The 14,704-nt window shown below is 42.3% G+C and overlaps 1 long non-coding RNA gene across 1 annotated transcript in view; it reads left to right on the top strand.

The window, feature by feature from the left end:
- The window catches only part of LOC136790427 (uncharacterized), a 276,363-nt gene that overhangs the window by 174,606 nt on the left and 87,053 nt on the right, over positions 1-14,704 (top strand). The window lies entirely within an intron of this gene.

The raw sequence follows: 14,704 nt of genomic DNA, 5'->3' as shown, positions 1-14,704 counted from the left end.
CTCGAGTGAGGCATGCCTGGGAATCTCAAAGCTCTTTAAAAATCACATATTTAAACCTAGCACTCAGACTGGAGCAACTTCTTCACAGGTTTGTCGTCCAAGGTGTGGAAGGGTTAAAGTTATTTGCCCGGAGTGTTTAGATGCAGAGCTGAGCAGGGAACGGAGCCGAGGAGCTGCAGCTCTCAGTACGCCACTCCAAGCACTTGTCCGTAATCCCTCCTTTTCAGTTAGCAGCCGATGATAATTTATAACATTGCCTCTTAGAAAAGTGAGTGGAGTATTGCTCTCCAAAACAACCCCGGTCAGAAATCTCCCAGTACCAGCTAAAACTGCAGAAAATATTTCCGAGCGACAGACATAACTGTGCGCCTTTTTCTTCCACCTTCCTGAACACTTGGTCGTGTGGTTCTGTTCTGGTTTCGGACAGGATTGATTAGCTGCAACTCCAGTTCAGCTTGTGGAGTGTAACATTTGATTTTGCCGTGTCTTTGGTTACCAGATCATATCCTTAATACAGACTTACTTGTCAAGCAACCACTCTGTAGGCAGAGATGAAAGCAGCCGGAGAGAACGCGTTTCCTTTGCTCGTGTAGGAGAAGATGACAGGTAACATGATCTTGACCTCTGAAAGTCAGGGATAGCTCTGAGGGTGGGTAACTTGAGCCAGGACTTCTGCCCATCGTGTAACAACTACACACGCGGGTGCTGCAGCACAGACAGGGCTTAACTCGGTGGAGGGGGCTCATTCTGTGCTTGTTTTCCCAGCTGGCACTACATTGCACTGGGTCCTAACCCCTATAAAGCTAGAGTGATGTTTGGAATTAAGTGGCTAATGATATCCTGTATTAGTTGTAATTTTAGCTATTTTTTCTTTAATAGGAAAAAAACACAATTTTATTCCTAGTAGATTGTGTTGCTGAATTTTTGGGTGGAGAAGCAGCAGCTCCTGGAGTGAATTACATCTTCGAGTGATGTCACAGGGACCATCACTTCAGGGTTTTATTGCTCCCAAAGTAACACACTATCTGCCCTTTCCCAAGAATTAGTTTTGTACCATTGACAATCAGCTGAGAAGCCGAAAATATTATCTGCAGAATTTAGTAAACTAACATAAGTAGATGTGGCTGTAAACTACACATTAGCATGTGCATTTACAGATGTTCATTCTAACCCAGATGCAGCTACCGTACCTCAGAGATCTTGGAAATGTAGTGCATAGGCTTTTTTGCCATGTTCCATGGAGACCTGAAGTCACACGATGCTGTAGTTTCCATCTTTTTTTTTCTTTTTTTTTTTTTCCAGCAACTAAATTACATTATAAGGCACTAAACAGACGCTCAATATTTTCCTTATATAAATTTATCATGCGGCAATTACTGCAGTTAAACTCAGTGAAGGTATGTGATTGTAAATGGGAGGTGGCAATCAGTGTAATTAGAAAAGGAAAAGATGTGCCTGCAAAACAACCTCTGCATTACAATATTGCCCACACTATAAACACCCTACCACGTGGTGTGCCCCTTCTCAGTTACACAGTGTATGTCCTGTGTTGATTCAGGCTTGAATTACACAGTAAATCTTGTTTGTGAATTTATAGACTGTCCCTTTGAAGGCAGAATTGTGCCAGCCTATTTATTTAAAGTCCTTTTTTCACTGCAGCGGCATGCTTTTGAGATGTAATACCTTATGTGCACAATCCCTGAGTGACAGCAGCTCTGGACGCTCATGATACTTATAATACATTACATATTATCAATAAAATGTTGCAAGACATGTCATAGATCTTATTAACATAACTTTAAATTATGGGTACAAGTTTGACCTATCTGTTGATGGATTAGAAGCAAAGCATGGATTGTTAAACAGAAGTAAGAGGTTCAGGGCATCATTAAATAAACTGTTTCAAGTAAAATGTCTGCATTTCGCCATAAAAAGTCACAGCATACCTGAAAAGTTAGCCATCCCTGGGGCATGTTACAAAGTTTAAAGAAAACCAGAATTATATATTTTTTTAATTACATTTGCCACTGCCCTGATATTAATTATGATCCAAATTGTTGCCAGAGACCTTGGCTGCCCTAAAATAGTTTGCTCTGTGCATTTCCCCACCCCCCTGGCAAACTAGAAAATAACCTCTGAACTGCCAGGAGATCTAAACAGTAACCGAACCTTTGGACACCACTGAGGCTTAGCTTGCCCGCCTGTACATCCCGTTTCTGTGCCGAGGTTCATTCTGTCAAGACTAGAAATTGCCGTGACAAGGAGGGTCTGAACTGAGGTTTAGAAGTGACTCCTCAGACATGCAGGAGCCTGTACTGGCAGCCTCAGTGGCAGAATTTGGGCGCTAGATCAGAAATGGATCTTTTACGGATTTTTTCAGGAACATCTAGGATATTTGTGCATGCCTAGGTACTTTCACTAGTTTTAATTTATGGATTTATTTATGTTTTTTATTGCAGTGTGTTTACCACATCTCTGTGTGGTAGGCACTGTTGTTCTCACTTTGGCAACAGCAAAGAATTTAAAGCAAGCCATTTAAGTGACTTGCCTGAAATTATGCAGAATAACAAGGATGGGGCCAAGGACATAGATGTCCTGTTTCCCAGCCCTCTGCTTTACCATGGAGATATTCCATTTCTTTTGATTGTCATTAGGAGTTGCTTTCTACAGGAAGACACATAAGGCTCTGTCCCCCATGCTTTAACTTTTAAAACATCAAATTTTGTTTGTAGGATGTAAACTCCTGATTTTGAGGACGCATGGGTTTTCCTTAGCCTAGTGGAGACGGGAGATGGAAGGCAAGACCCTGCTAAATGACTGCCTTTTTGCATTGTTTCTATAGTATAATTTCTGGTTCAAGTACAAAACCATGACTGAGAAACACCTCTTCCGTTGGCTTGGGAGGGAATGGGGAGAGACATTTAAGAGAAATGTGTCCAGCTGGTGAGTAAGCTGGCGTGCACTACGGACTCGTTAGTAATGTTTGTTCTATTGGAGTGGACAGTCTTTTGCTGTTGACGAAAAAGCTGCCTCAGCCCATTGCACATTAAATTAAGAGACCGCACACATGTACCGTAATCACCGCGCTCTCTCCCTGCGCACTGATCAGTAATAATTACCTTTTGGGTAGGGGGTGGAAGGAGATAACCTAAATACTTTCAGGTTAATTATTACTCTCCTGTGCTCAGAAATATGCCAGCATTTTAATAACAGCAACCCTTCTGTGCTGGAGGTCCTTTGAGACTTGAAATTGGCAACAACAAAAGAACATATATCTTTGGACAACAGCACTATAAGTCATTCTGCTGCTCTCTTGTTCCTTTTTTTTAATTTCTCCCAGAGTGATGTAAAAAGCTTTCTCCGATGAGTTTAAAAATGTTGGTTTTCATTCCTACCGTGTCGTACGCTGAATAAATACAGGCACAAATAAGAGCAGCTTTAGCCCTGCACTGGACTTCCCTGTCTCTTTCTGTTAACCTTAAAGTTCACTGTGCTGAAAACTAATAGTGCCTTGTTGTCAAGAAGCCAGAATAATGACATTTTGTGCCATTATTCTAATGTGTTTTTCACTGTGCATTTTCTTTAATTATTTGCATGAGTAATATCGTTATGCATTCATGCCAATACAATTCTGATAATTAATTTACATGATGGCAATTTCTTAATGATTTTGATGTCAAAGTTAATAGCAACAGCTGATAGTTGATCTGTTGGTGCTGACATAAATTTAACTTTTAATGTATTAATGCCAAAACCAACAGCAGCATCAAATTACGCTGGAGAAAAATAAACATCCACTGGGTAAAAACTTCAGTGGAAAAGTCTGGATTGTTACCCAAGGTTCAGATGTTTAAAATTGAACCGAGGCCCCTAGACATGTTACATGTCAGATTTTTTTGTTTTATTTTGTTTCATTTATTTATTTACATCACTAATATTACTGATGTCTGAGATTTAAGAGATCAAATTATGTGATATCATGTAATAGCTGGTGGTCTTTTGCCTCCAGCTTGGTGCATATATTCCATATTTTATAACGAAAAAATGCATTAATTAGGCTTTATGTTTCTGGTTCTTTAAACATGAACTCCAAACTGCTCTGCAGTGGGGGAATCTGGGACTGGTGTCTGAGCTTGAACTTGTATCTCGGTTTGTGATTTCAGTTTGCACTGTGTGCTAATAAAACAAACGATGTGGAGACAAATAATTGTTAATATCATTAAAAAAAAGAAACAGACCAATGCATAATAAGGTTTGAAAAAACAGTAGTCTTAGTATATTTTATTATATGGAAGTGATGTATGAAGTGATAATTGTGTGTGATACTCTATGCATGTGCATATCTTTTTATATAGGCTTATGTTAAATATTACAAGACAACACAGCATGAAAGGACATTCTTCAGTCTTTGTCCAGGTGCTCTGAAGATGTCTTTAGAAGTTTACAGGCATTTTTATTTACCAGTTAAATATTTTAGTACACCTCACTATTGAAAAACTGTATGTAGAACAAATTACAATATCTATAAAATGGTGGTGGTTGTTTCCCTTTATTTTTTTAATCAAAAGCAAAGCCTCATCCCATGACACAGTTGCTAACATAATATTTATTTCCACCCGCTTCAGCCAGTTAAACGTATAGATGAAATGTTAAAAATCATTACAACTAAAATTGATCCTGCAGTGTATTTCAACCCTTTTCCCCATTGTTTTTTTTTTTTGTTTTGTTTTGTTTTTTCACCAATGATAACCACTAAGGGAGTGCGCATTTCATTTTATATAGAGAGGAAGTAATTGTACAGCCTCAATTAGACCTTCCACCACTGGATTATAAAGAGCTGTTGGTGCAGATCCAGATCGTCTGCTTTTCAAAATGCACAACCTTTCCTTCTTCAGTTTCCACAAGTGGATTGTCTGTCTATGCCTGCTGAAAGAGAAATCTCTGTTTCTGATTCCTTTTAGTCTATTTTATCCTTGCTCTCAGAAATATCAGGGTGCATACATGTTTGAAGCCCATTCCCCAAAACTTGGACATTTTGCCACGCTCACCCCATGGAGATGACATTGCTCCGTTTGGAGATGGCCTTTGTGTAACAATTTCCAAAGTGCTGCTTGAGATGGCAAGAGGAGGTCAAGATAGGTGGATTGCTTTTTAAACAGCTGCTTAAAGCAATTTGCAATTAAAGACTAGCATTGGCCTTAATGCACAGCTGTCCCAAGGTATGTAAAGCATGCAGCTGCACAGAGGACCCTTGACAGAAGCCCTGCTTATTTCTGTTAGCACGTGGTGGTGCAGCTGCTGCTCCCCACTTCCTGCACCACTTGCTGCCTGCCTCTGCCCAGCCAGCGCCTGAAAGGCAATGCCTGGCACCTGGCACCAGGAAGGACCCTATGGCTTAGGTCCCTGGCAAGCTGGGAGAGGCAGCGGGCAGGGGCAGGTCTGGGAGCAGGAGGTGCCTCTGTTCGGAAGAAATTTTCTGGTGTAAGAGGCCTTCCAGTAATGAAAGCAGACAGTCTGCTGGGAGGGAGACATGAGCACATCTGAGTGGCTGTGTGGTGCTTGCATGTTTGCAAATAGAAGGAGGGTCTTTGCCTATGCCCGTGCTGTCTGTGAATGTACGCCATCCATACACCATGGGTCCTGTGCTGAAGTCCTCCATTCCTCCTCTGCCCTGCACTTCTGGAGAGTGTGCTGAGAAGTGATGGTCTGGCGTTTAATTTCTCAAAGGTATTTCTGGAGAGTTGCACTTTGAAAGAAGCCTGTGGGATAATGCAGACTTTGTTTATCCAGAGTTTAAAGATAGCCTATGCAATGTACCATGGATTTAGGTGTCCAGCTCCAGCTGCCCCCTCTCAGGACATGTGCATCTCAGCACATCCAGATGTTCAGACATGAGCTAGGTCCACCTTAACCTTTTATTCTTAGAAGAGCATTGGTCTGAAGCAGATACTAGACATGCAAGTAAGGACAGTGAGAGAAGGCTGGAAAAGTATGTGATATATAGAGACGTTTTTGTTAAATAAGTTTTGTCAAAAGTGCTTACTCCCTGCACATTTGTTTGTGCTGAAGATCTGGAGATGCTTTCCACTACCAGAATAATTTAATTTCAGAGCCTTCATTTTTTGGGTGGAAAAAAGGAAAGAGAGATTTCTTTCTGTGCAAAACTACCCTGTATTAATTAAATATTATTTTAATACTATTATTCTAAATAATAGCATTTTATGTTATGAGACTTTGAGAAATGGGTGGAATACTAATTGATTGACCTTTTTCCTCTATCTTCAGAAGGCATATTTTCTTACTTCTCAAGCTTCTTTTGAAAACAGGTTAGTCTAGAACACTTGGTTTTAAGAACAGCTGCTCAACAAGGAGCAGCAGTGTAAATGTTGTCTTTATTACAGGTGAGTAGGAAATCTCTTAAAAGCATTTCTGAGTGGTGTTAGCTTTGTGGGTTGATTGTTGGAAGGTACAAGAAATATGACTGTGATTGTGGTTTGCACACTGAGTGACTCTCCCCCACAACCCAAATGGCTTTCTCCTGTGTGGCATTTCAGAGGACTCCTTTTTTTTGCCTCTGAGCATGTGAAATGCCTGGGCAGAAAATATTTTTTTTGATGCAGGGCTTGTCATGAATTGGACACAACATGTCTGAAATGTAGTGTAGGAGTTCGGAAGGGAGGCTTTGAAAATTTAGAGCTGTCTGATGACTGGGAGCATTACTAATGAAAATCTGTTTGAGCTTAATATTGAAACTAAATGCCCATAGAAGAGAATGACATTAATTTCTTCCCTCCCCAGAATTCATACTGAAGTTTCCATTGCCTTAAATCTGGCCTAACTAACTTAGCCTGTGAGTCAAACACTGCTCCCTATGCTTCACATAAACACCCACACCCAGCCAAAGGCATCTCATATTATCTTCCATTTCTTCAGTCTGCCAATTATTTGCTACACCCAGTTATAGTGGGCTATCTTAAATTAGCTCCCCAGTGACTCAAACATTTATTAACTGCTCAGGTGCCAGGAGTTTGACATGCACAAAGATCCAGGGCCTGGGTTGTTACAAGAGACATTGTTTAGGACACAGGCAGACTTTCTGCAGCCTGAAGCATGGCAGGGGCAGCAGGTTATCACCTGGGAAGTGGGATGCTGCTGGGATGTCCCTGTCACCCTGAGGTCTCGGGATGATTTGGCCAGGGAGCTACTGGCAGCTGCTCTGATATGGGCCTGTCACATAGATGATCTGGGGAGGATGAGGGAAAAACACGTGCTCTAAAGTGATTGAGTCCCACTGAAGACAGAAGACCCTTGTCCATCTCCTTCTGGTCATGCCAGACTCCTGTTCACCTCCTGGGAGTGCTGGGTGCTGCTGGGGTTCTCCTCCTCCTGGGCCACCTTGGTTTTCACCACTCGTGCCCTGTCAGCTAGGACACTACCAGGAGAACAACTGAAGACCCTGAGGATTGTTGAACACCCTCTGGCCATTACAGAGCCCTGTTCCCAACCCTAACCCTCTGGCATGGAAATGTGGAGTGCTCCGAGGGAGGTGGGATGCATCCTGTCAGCAGTGTCCGTCTGATATGCAGGAGTCATGGAGTTTGAGGGAGATGGGAGCAACAGTCCACTGCTCATTTTCTCTAATCTGTTGTGAGCTCAGAGGTGGGACTGTGGATATGATCCGACTGCTTTGGTCCTTAGCGCAGAAGCTGCTTTCTGCAAAGGCAGTAATTAGTCAGTAGGCAGCCTAGCTACTAAGTACAATGCTCATTGTTTCTCTCCTTGACAGCTAGCTCAGGCTGGTTATTAACACAAAGAAAAGCTTTCACTTTGAAAGTCTTATTGTTCCCTCCATCCTCTACCATTACATTTCCTCTGCAGAAACCAAACTGAACCACTTAATCTGTGGAACTGGGTTGTAGAGCCTAAGGTGCCATTTGATGCACAGGTCCAGAAACCTCAGATTGCATCAAGACCATAAGAAGCAAGGGGTGTGTTTTTGTCGAGATAGCCTCTCAGTTCCCATTGCATGTACTGCTGCACGTTGAGTTGTGAGGCAGTTCTGCAGGAGAAGTTCTACAGTGTATTCTGTGGGAGCATTGTAACTATGGAAAACTTATTTCCTCTGGTATTTGTTGAATGAGGATCGATTGTGCTGACTTTGTTCAGTAGCCATTTGGATGTCTTCAGTCTGCAAAGAGATTTCACCGTAACTGGACAGTAACTAAGGCTCATTTATTCCACTGTCTTTGTCGCCCAAGGGTCTGAGTCATACAGTTTACTCACTAATTGTACTGAGCAACATGTTTTTAATACAATGGGTATTTACAGTCTGTAGTACTGGAATACATAAAACCTTAAAAAAAATGCTATGTTTGACTCCTAAATCATATGATTTTAGAAGGAGTTGTGTATATTTTTGCATCCACTTTAGAATTACACACATACAGTATTTCCAATTGTTTACATATGTTAGAATCTCTTGCATTTAAATAGCTCATTATGCAAATATTTATGAAATACATGGATATTTATTTTTACTGTACCCTCTATTCAATCACTGAGCTGAGATTTAATGTCTAAACATTGTCTGCAGTGCCGCATGTGCAGTAATGAATTATGAGTAATTATGTACTATATACAATTATACAACAAGAATTACAGATTCAAAAAATATTAACATTGCAGAGCCAAGGACTAAGATTTACGGAACATCCAAGTTAAGGTATAATCTAAATTCAGTCCTCAGTTATATACGTGTGCCTTATAAGATGGCCTTTATGGAGCAGATTCTGTTTGTCTCCCAAGAGCCTTCAGCCGCGATGGGTGCATGACTGTGCCGCTGGCCAAGGCCCCAGTCTCTGGCCAAGCCTTGGGATCAGACCAGGGCCAAATTCACAATGTTTCTCAGATGAGAACTCTTCCCCGGATTTGGTCACCTAAGCAACTGACCTGGCTTAGCGAGCATGTGTCTGATTTTCCCATCCCAATAGCAAGAGCTTGCAGCAAGAGAACACCCTGCATTAATTTACCTCTCAGTCCTGAGCTATGCACAGAGCAGGACTAATTTTGCATTTGAGACATTTGAAAGAGCACTGTGTTCTCATATAATCAAAGCCTGAGTCTGAAGTACATTTTGTTGAAAGGTTTTTGACCAGAATATCTTCCACCAGGAAATGCTGCTTTGTCAGAATTGAAATGTTTTGTAGGAACATTGTGTTTGTGATGATATTTTTGACAGAAAAAAATGTAAGCAATTCAGACTCTGAAGAAGGTAGTTCGCACTGCTGGTTGTTTCACTGTGGACCCGTGGTTTTCCTTTGGTTTCAGAGCATATATTATTTATTTTTACTATTCCGGTTTTAAATATTATCAAATCACCTGCAGAATCATCCTGAAATGTTTCAACCCTGTTAATTCTGACATCGTCCAACAAGATTATTGGAAGGTTTATTAGAAGAATGTTTTTTGAGGGCCCTTTTGCACACACAATGCTTTCCTATATTTTAAGAAAGCAAAATCCAGGAACTTAAATTCAGCACAATATATAATTACTGTGAGGGTGACACCCAATCTGAAAAAAAAAAATAAAATAGTTCAAGTGGATAAAGTTTGCCTAAGTTCTAAACAGCCAAAATAAATTTACAGATTAGGTTGAGTGATCTCAATAATAAATGGCATTCTTGCTTCCATCTATTATATTGCAAACAATTTGTCCTTGGAAGTATTTTTTCCCTGAAAACAGTAACTGTATTTCATTTTCTAAATAATACAATTTATAGAGGACTTGTAAGACAAAGGGAGGGTAGCTGAAGCCAATTTTTTAGTGTTAGCTGAATCAGTGATGAATATAAAGAATTCAAGCAAAGATTTTTTTCTTGAGCTAATTTATAGCAATATGCATCCTGCTTTTTAATAAAAGCCAGACTAAAGACAAGAAGTGTTCTTAAACTGGGGACTGGTTGGACTACAGTAGTATCATTTGGATAAAGATTTCCCAGGCTGTTAAAATGAATCTGATCCTGAACCTTTTATTTCCAGTTCACAAAACACTTTATAACTTCCTGGGGTGCTTATGTTAATTCACTTGTAGATCAGCACATTCTGGCTATGGAAAAAGGTAAAGCAAATCAGTGATGAAGGAGATTCTCATGTAGACAGGCTCCAGGAAATATTGGGAATCTTATTAAAAAGAAAGGCTTCCATAATGTTTCCTACTAAATAACTAGTGTTTTGCGAGTGCCTGACATCCAGATAGGGAGGCACTGATTCATTACTCAGGTGCTGCCTCTGCAGACATTTGGGAACACGAGCTCTCACAGCAGGCGTGCTCAGAAGCGTAACCTGGGTAGGAAGAAATCCGTTTCCATACAGGACACTGTAACAAGGGCTTGCTTGACTGTAGGCTTGACTGCTTTTTTTGTGAAATATTAATTGGCTGGATAGAAGAGATCACCCTGCATTTCCATAGACCCTTAATCTGTGGTGGCCACAACCCCTTCCAAGCTCTTTAACATTCACTTCCTTACTAACTGCTTGTTGTGGGTCTTAATAAGAGAAATCAGCTTTTGATCCTTCAAGGACTGAGCTTCTTGAACAACTTTCCTGCAGACGTAATGGGGGCAAGAAAGCCAGGAGGTATTATAAAGTGAATCCCCATGCATTTATGAAAGGGATTATAGACAAGCTTTCCCCGCAGTAGCAGCCAACTGTGGTTGGTGGTTCAGGAGTTTCCTGTGCTTACCACTCAAAAGGTCTAATGTCTTTTCAAAAGCTTCAGCTTCCTTTTGGCGGCCAGCACAAGCTAGTTGAGGCATGGGTTCTTGTCGCCAAGATGCAGGCCTGAGGGTCAGACATGCCAGGCTCCATTCAGGTGTCAGTGTGGTCCTGTGTCGTCGGCTGGATCTCTCACCTAGTCCTACCTCAGTCTCACAGTGTGGTCTTGGGAGACTCAATCAATGTCCACATCACATTTTCTCATCTAGAATAATGGCAGAAGTATTCCATAAAACATTGTTATGAAGGCAGTGACGGTAAACGGCTCTGAAATGCTTGAATAAAGTGCAGTCTATGTGTAAATCATTACTCCAATAAGCCTGCAACACAGAGTCCAGTGCTGGGAAAGTGAGGACCTAAGTACTTCTACAGCCTCAGCTTGCTCTGCTCTGAATGTAAGCACCTCTCTTTGTTTCTCTACCCCCTTCTCCCTTCACTGCCCCACACAAGCTCTGTTTCAGTTGAGAATCAGAATGCCTTTAAAACGAAAGAGAAAAAGGAATGCAAAAGAACAGAGACACCTGTGCATTTCACATGTGATTTCCACCCCCCATATAGCTACAAAAAAATGTTATATTTACTTATATATAAATAAATACTTTTTTATCGCTGCAACTTGTAAATAAGAAATGAAGTCACAATCCTCGAAATTATAATGGTAGGCACACAAAGACACAGTTACTGGCACGGAATTCAATTAACAGATAGCAATCACCCTTGGGTGGCTGTGTGAGGTGGAAATATACAGGCATGCTAATAAGTAATATCTTAAAGCCAAGGCGTTTATCAGCCAGCAGCCAGACATGGGCATAAGTGTGGGCAGACAGCACTGCTCTGGGATATTTAATAAAACCTGCTCTCTTCATTTGAGGATTTGTGTTTAATCATTTGGTAACATTTTAGAAACATCCAGGCTGGGAAACTTCTCAAACGGAACTGCTTAGGTCAGAAAACGTAAAGAATTATTTACTGATACTAAAATAGCTGAAGGAACAGAGTGGATTCTAGGTAATATTAACAAAACTCTTTGTTGCCATCTTTCTGACCTTTTGAGTTTCTGGGGTATGCCTGCGACGTGAATCACAGCCTTATCTGGGGAAACATACAGAAGGCGTTCATTAATATTGGGAAAGTAAATGATTGAACTGCTATTTTAAATAAAATTTTAAACTTTTTTTTTTCTTGGTTGAAAGCCTAAAGCTAAAATAGTTTCCTTCTAGGCTCCTTGAACTTTAATTTGCATCGCATTTTGGGCTTTCAGAGGCTTCAGGCAGGCCAAGATTTGTCATCCACTGAAAAATGTTCAATTTAAACTTTCTTGTCAGGGCTGTCTTTGTGCCACAGCAGTCGGGTGAATTCGCAGGACTGTTTTGCATGGCTAAATACTGCTGCTTGGAGGAAAGGGCAATCCAGAAGCAAAGATGTGGCTTTCTGTAAAGGAAGGCAGTTGAACTCTGCAAGATATTTGTTAGGATCTTCATGCAGAAGAAATGTAACACATGGTGTGAGTACATTCCTGAGTAGCTCTCTAGGGTTAAAGCATTCATCAAATTAAAGTGTCTTGAAGCGGGACAAATGGAGACCAGCCAGCCTGGTCATGGGGCATGCAGGAAGCAGCATGTGTGAGCCATTAGCGAAGAAGTCTGAAGGCTTTTGGCTAGGGAGAAGATAGTATTGCTTGATAGATATTCATTGCTTTTGGTTTTGACTCTGCTCTGAGTAGGCAGACGTGCTTTATGTGGTCATATGCTCGGCTGCTGTAACAGGGCTAATAGCAGCAGAAAATCTGGTGTGCTTCTACTCCTGCCCTACCACATTAGCAGCCCCAGGAGCTGGAGGAACTTCCTTCAGAGCATGGTGCTTCAGGAACCCCTGGGTTGTCCCTCTGTTATTGGCGTGGCTGCCTACCACACTCAGGTTTGAACGTTTCTGATGGTCCATGCAGGCTACGGTGGTCACCAATAGCAAAACTGTAGCTAAAGTAATGGGGCGGTTGTCCAATTTGCACAATCTTAGTAATCTGATTTTGCCATGGGACTTGTAAAAGGCATGGGTGGGCTGAAACAAATGCTAAAGGTGGGCCGTGAGCATGCTAGAAGTACCCTCTAACAGGTACTCTCACTACCCCTTTTCTTTTGCCTGGGGATTCATGTGATCTACAAATCAGTGGCCAGAGCCTCCTCTGCCAACCATTTCCCAAAGTGCTGGCAGGCAGCCCAGCTTCGGCTGTGCTCAGGAAGTTGTAAAGTGGCTCTGAATAGCTGCTGTGAAGCTGTCCCTGCACTGCTCCTGTCACAAAGAGTTTTCAGTGCCCGCCTCACTAATGGATGGGTCTCTCCTATACATAGCGCCGAACAATGTGGTGATACATTCAGGTTTTATTAGTGTGAGTTTAGAGTGGCCACATTATTCATAATGGCAATGCCGCAAGAGAATTGCGCAGTTCATCCCAAACGGGAGACGATAAATCCTGCAAGCCACGCAGCACCGGCGAATGGTGTGTTTTCACCACTTATTTTGCAGGAAAGCTATTTGTATTCCCTCTGTATGCAAACCCAAGCTGTCTTAATGTTGCAAGCCCAAACTGTGTTGGAGGAGGTAATAACAACAACAAAAATTGTATTGAGTACATTTTAGGAAACTCCGTCATAGCTCTGTGGTACTAAGGCTTGGTACCTGCTGCCTCATTAGAGGGGAGCAATTACTGTGGCAGGGTGCTGAGGCAGGGTGCTGGGGCACCCCCGGGTGCTGCTGGAAGTGCTCGGCCCTTGCCTGTCTGCATGTTACTGCAGTGCAGCCCTGCAGTTGCTTTGGGACTGAATATTGCTCTCCTTTGCTGTGAATCGTGCATGTGCGGGTCTTGTGTATGTATGGGACAAGGAGAGACTTTGTTTTCCTGCTTGCCGAGGTTCCTTTTATAGACAGCAGCTGCAACAGTGGGAAGTGTGTGAATTACACTCAGCGGAGCTACATTAGTAGACAGAGTGGAGGTAAGTTGGTCAAAAGTTCAAGACAATTGTAATTTACTGTAAGGATGACACATCAGCTGCCTGATATAAATCAGGCTTCACAGGCGTTGGGGAGCAGTTCAAGCTATACATCGGTTCGCTGCCGTGCTTTTCTAAGGAGCCTGTGATCAAGGAGCCAGCGTGGGTTCGCAGCGAGCACAAGCAGCTGCTCGGGAGGAACGGGACTGAAGCAACTGCCTCACTTTGTGTGGGCACCAGGTGACTGCTGGAGAGATGAAGCCGGCTCCTCTGTGCTTCTGAACCTGCCCTAGTGACCCAGAAATGCAGGGCTACACAAGCTGTTACCAGCCTTTCCAGCTACTGACTCTTGCAAAACGCCTGTCTCTGCTCCAGCAGCCCCTGTAGGGCCTGAAAGCTGGACGGTGGCTGCTGCTTCCTCGCCACCCACAGCCTGAGCACTGCTGCTGTGCTACAGCACAGCACTTGTTAAAGGAAATATTCATTAGAAGAACTGTGTATGTTCTAGTTGGTGAGTGTTACTGTGTGACTCAGAACCAAAGGCACAGGGAAATCACAGAGCGGCTGCTTGTGAGTCGTGCAGGAAACGCTGTCTGAACTTGCAGACACCCCTCCCCTTTCTCTCCTTCATCCACACCCTTTCAGGTATGGACATTGAAATAATTAACCCTCGGCCGGGAGAGGGACCTCTGATTTCCCAAATCTTACAGCTGAAACAATCCCTCTGCACGCCAGCAGGTAGTTCACTTGCTGTTGGCATTAACACTGGAAGTGCTGACAGCAGCAGTGGAAGGTTAAACATGTTGGTAGAAAATCAATAGCATGATGCCCCCTTCTGCTCCCCTCAGCTTCTGAGGTGGAAAACGGCCCCTAGGTGCATGAAGGATGTAAGTTAACATTTCTCCAGCTCAGAACACATGCATTTATGCAAGAGGCTTAAAGGA

This window comes from Anser cygnoides, chromosome 3 (genome assembly GCF_040182565.1).
Source record: "Anser cygnoides isolate HZ-2024a breed goose chromosome 3, Taihu_goose_T2T_genome, whole genome shotgun sequence".
Lineage (NCBI taxonomy): Eukaryota > Metazoa > Chordata > Aves > Anseriformes > Anatidae > Anser > Anser cygnoides.
The sequence above is the reverse complement of the archived record's forward strand: the minus strand, read 5'-3'. Positions and strand labels throughout refer to the sequence as shown.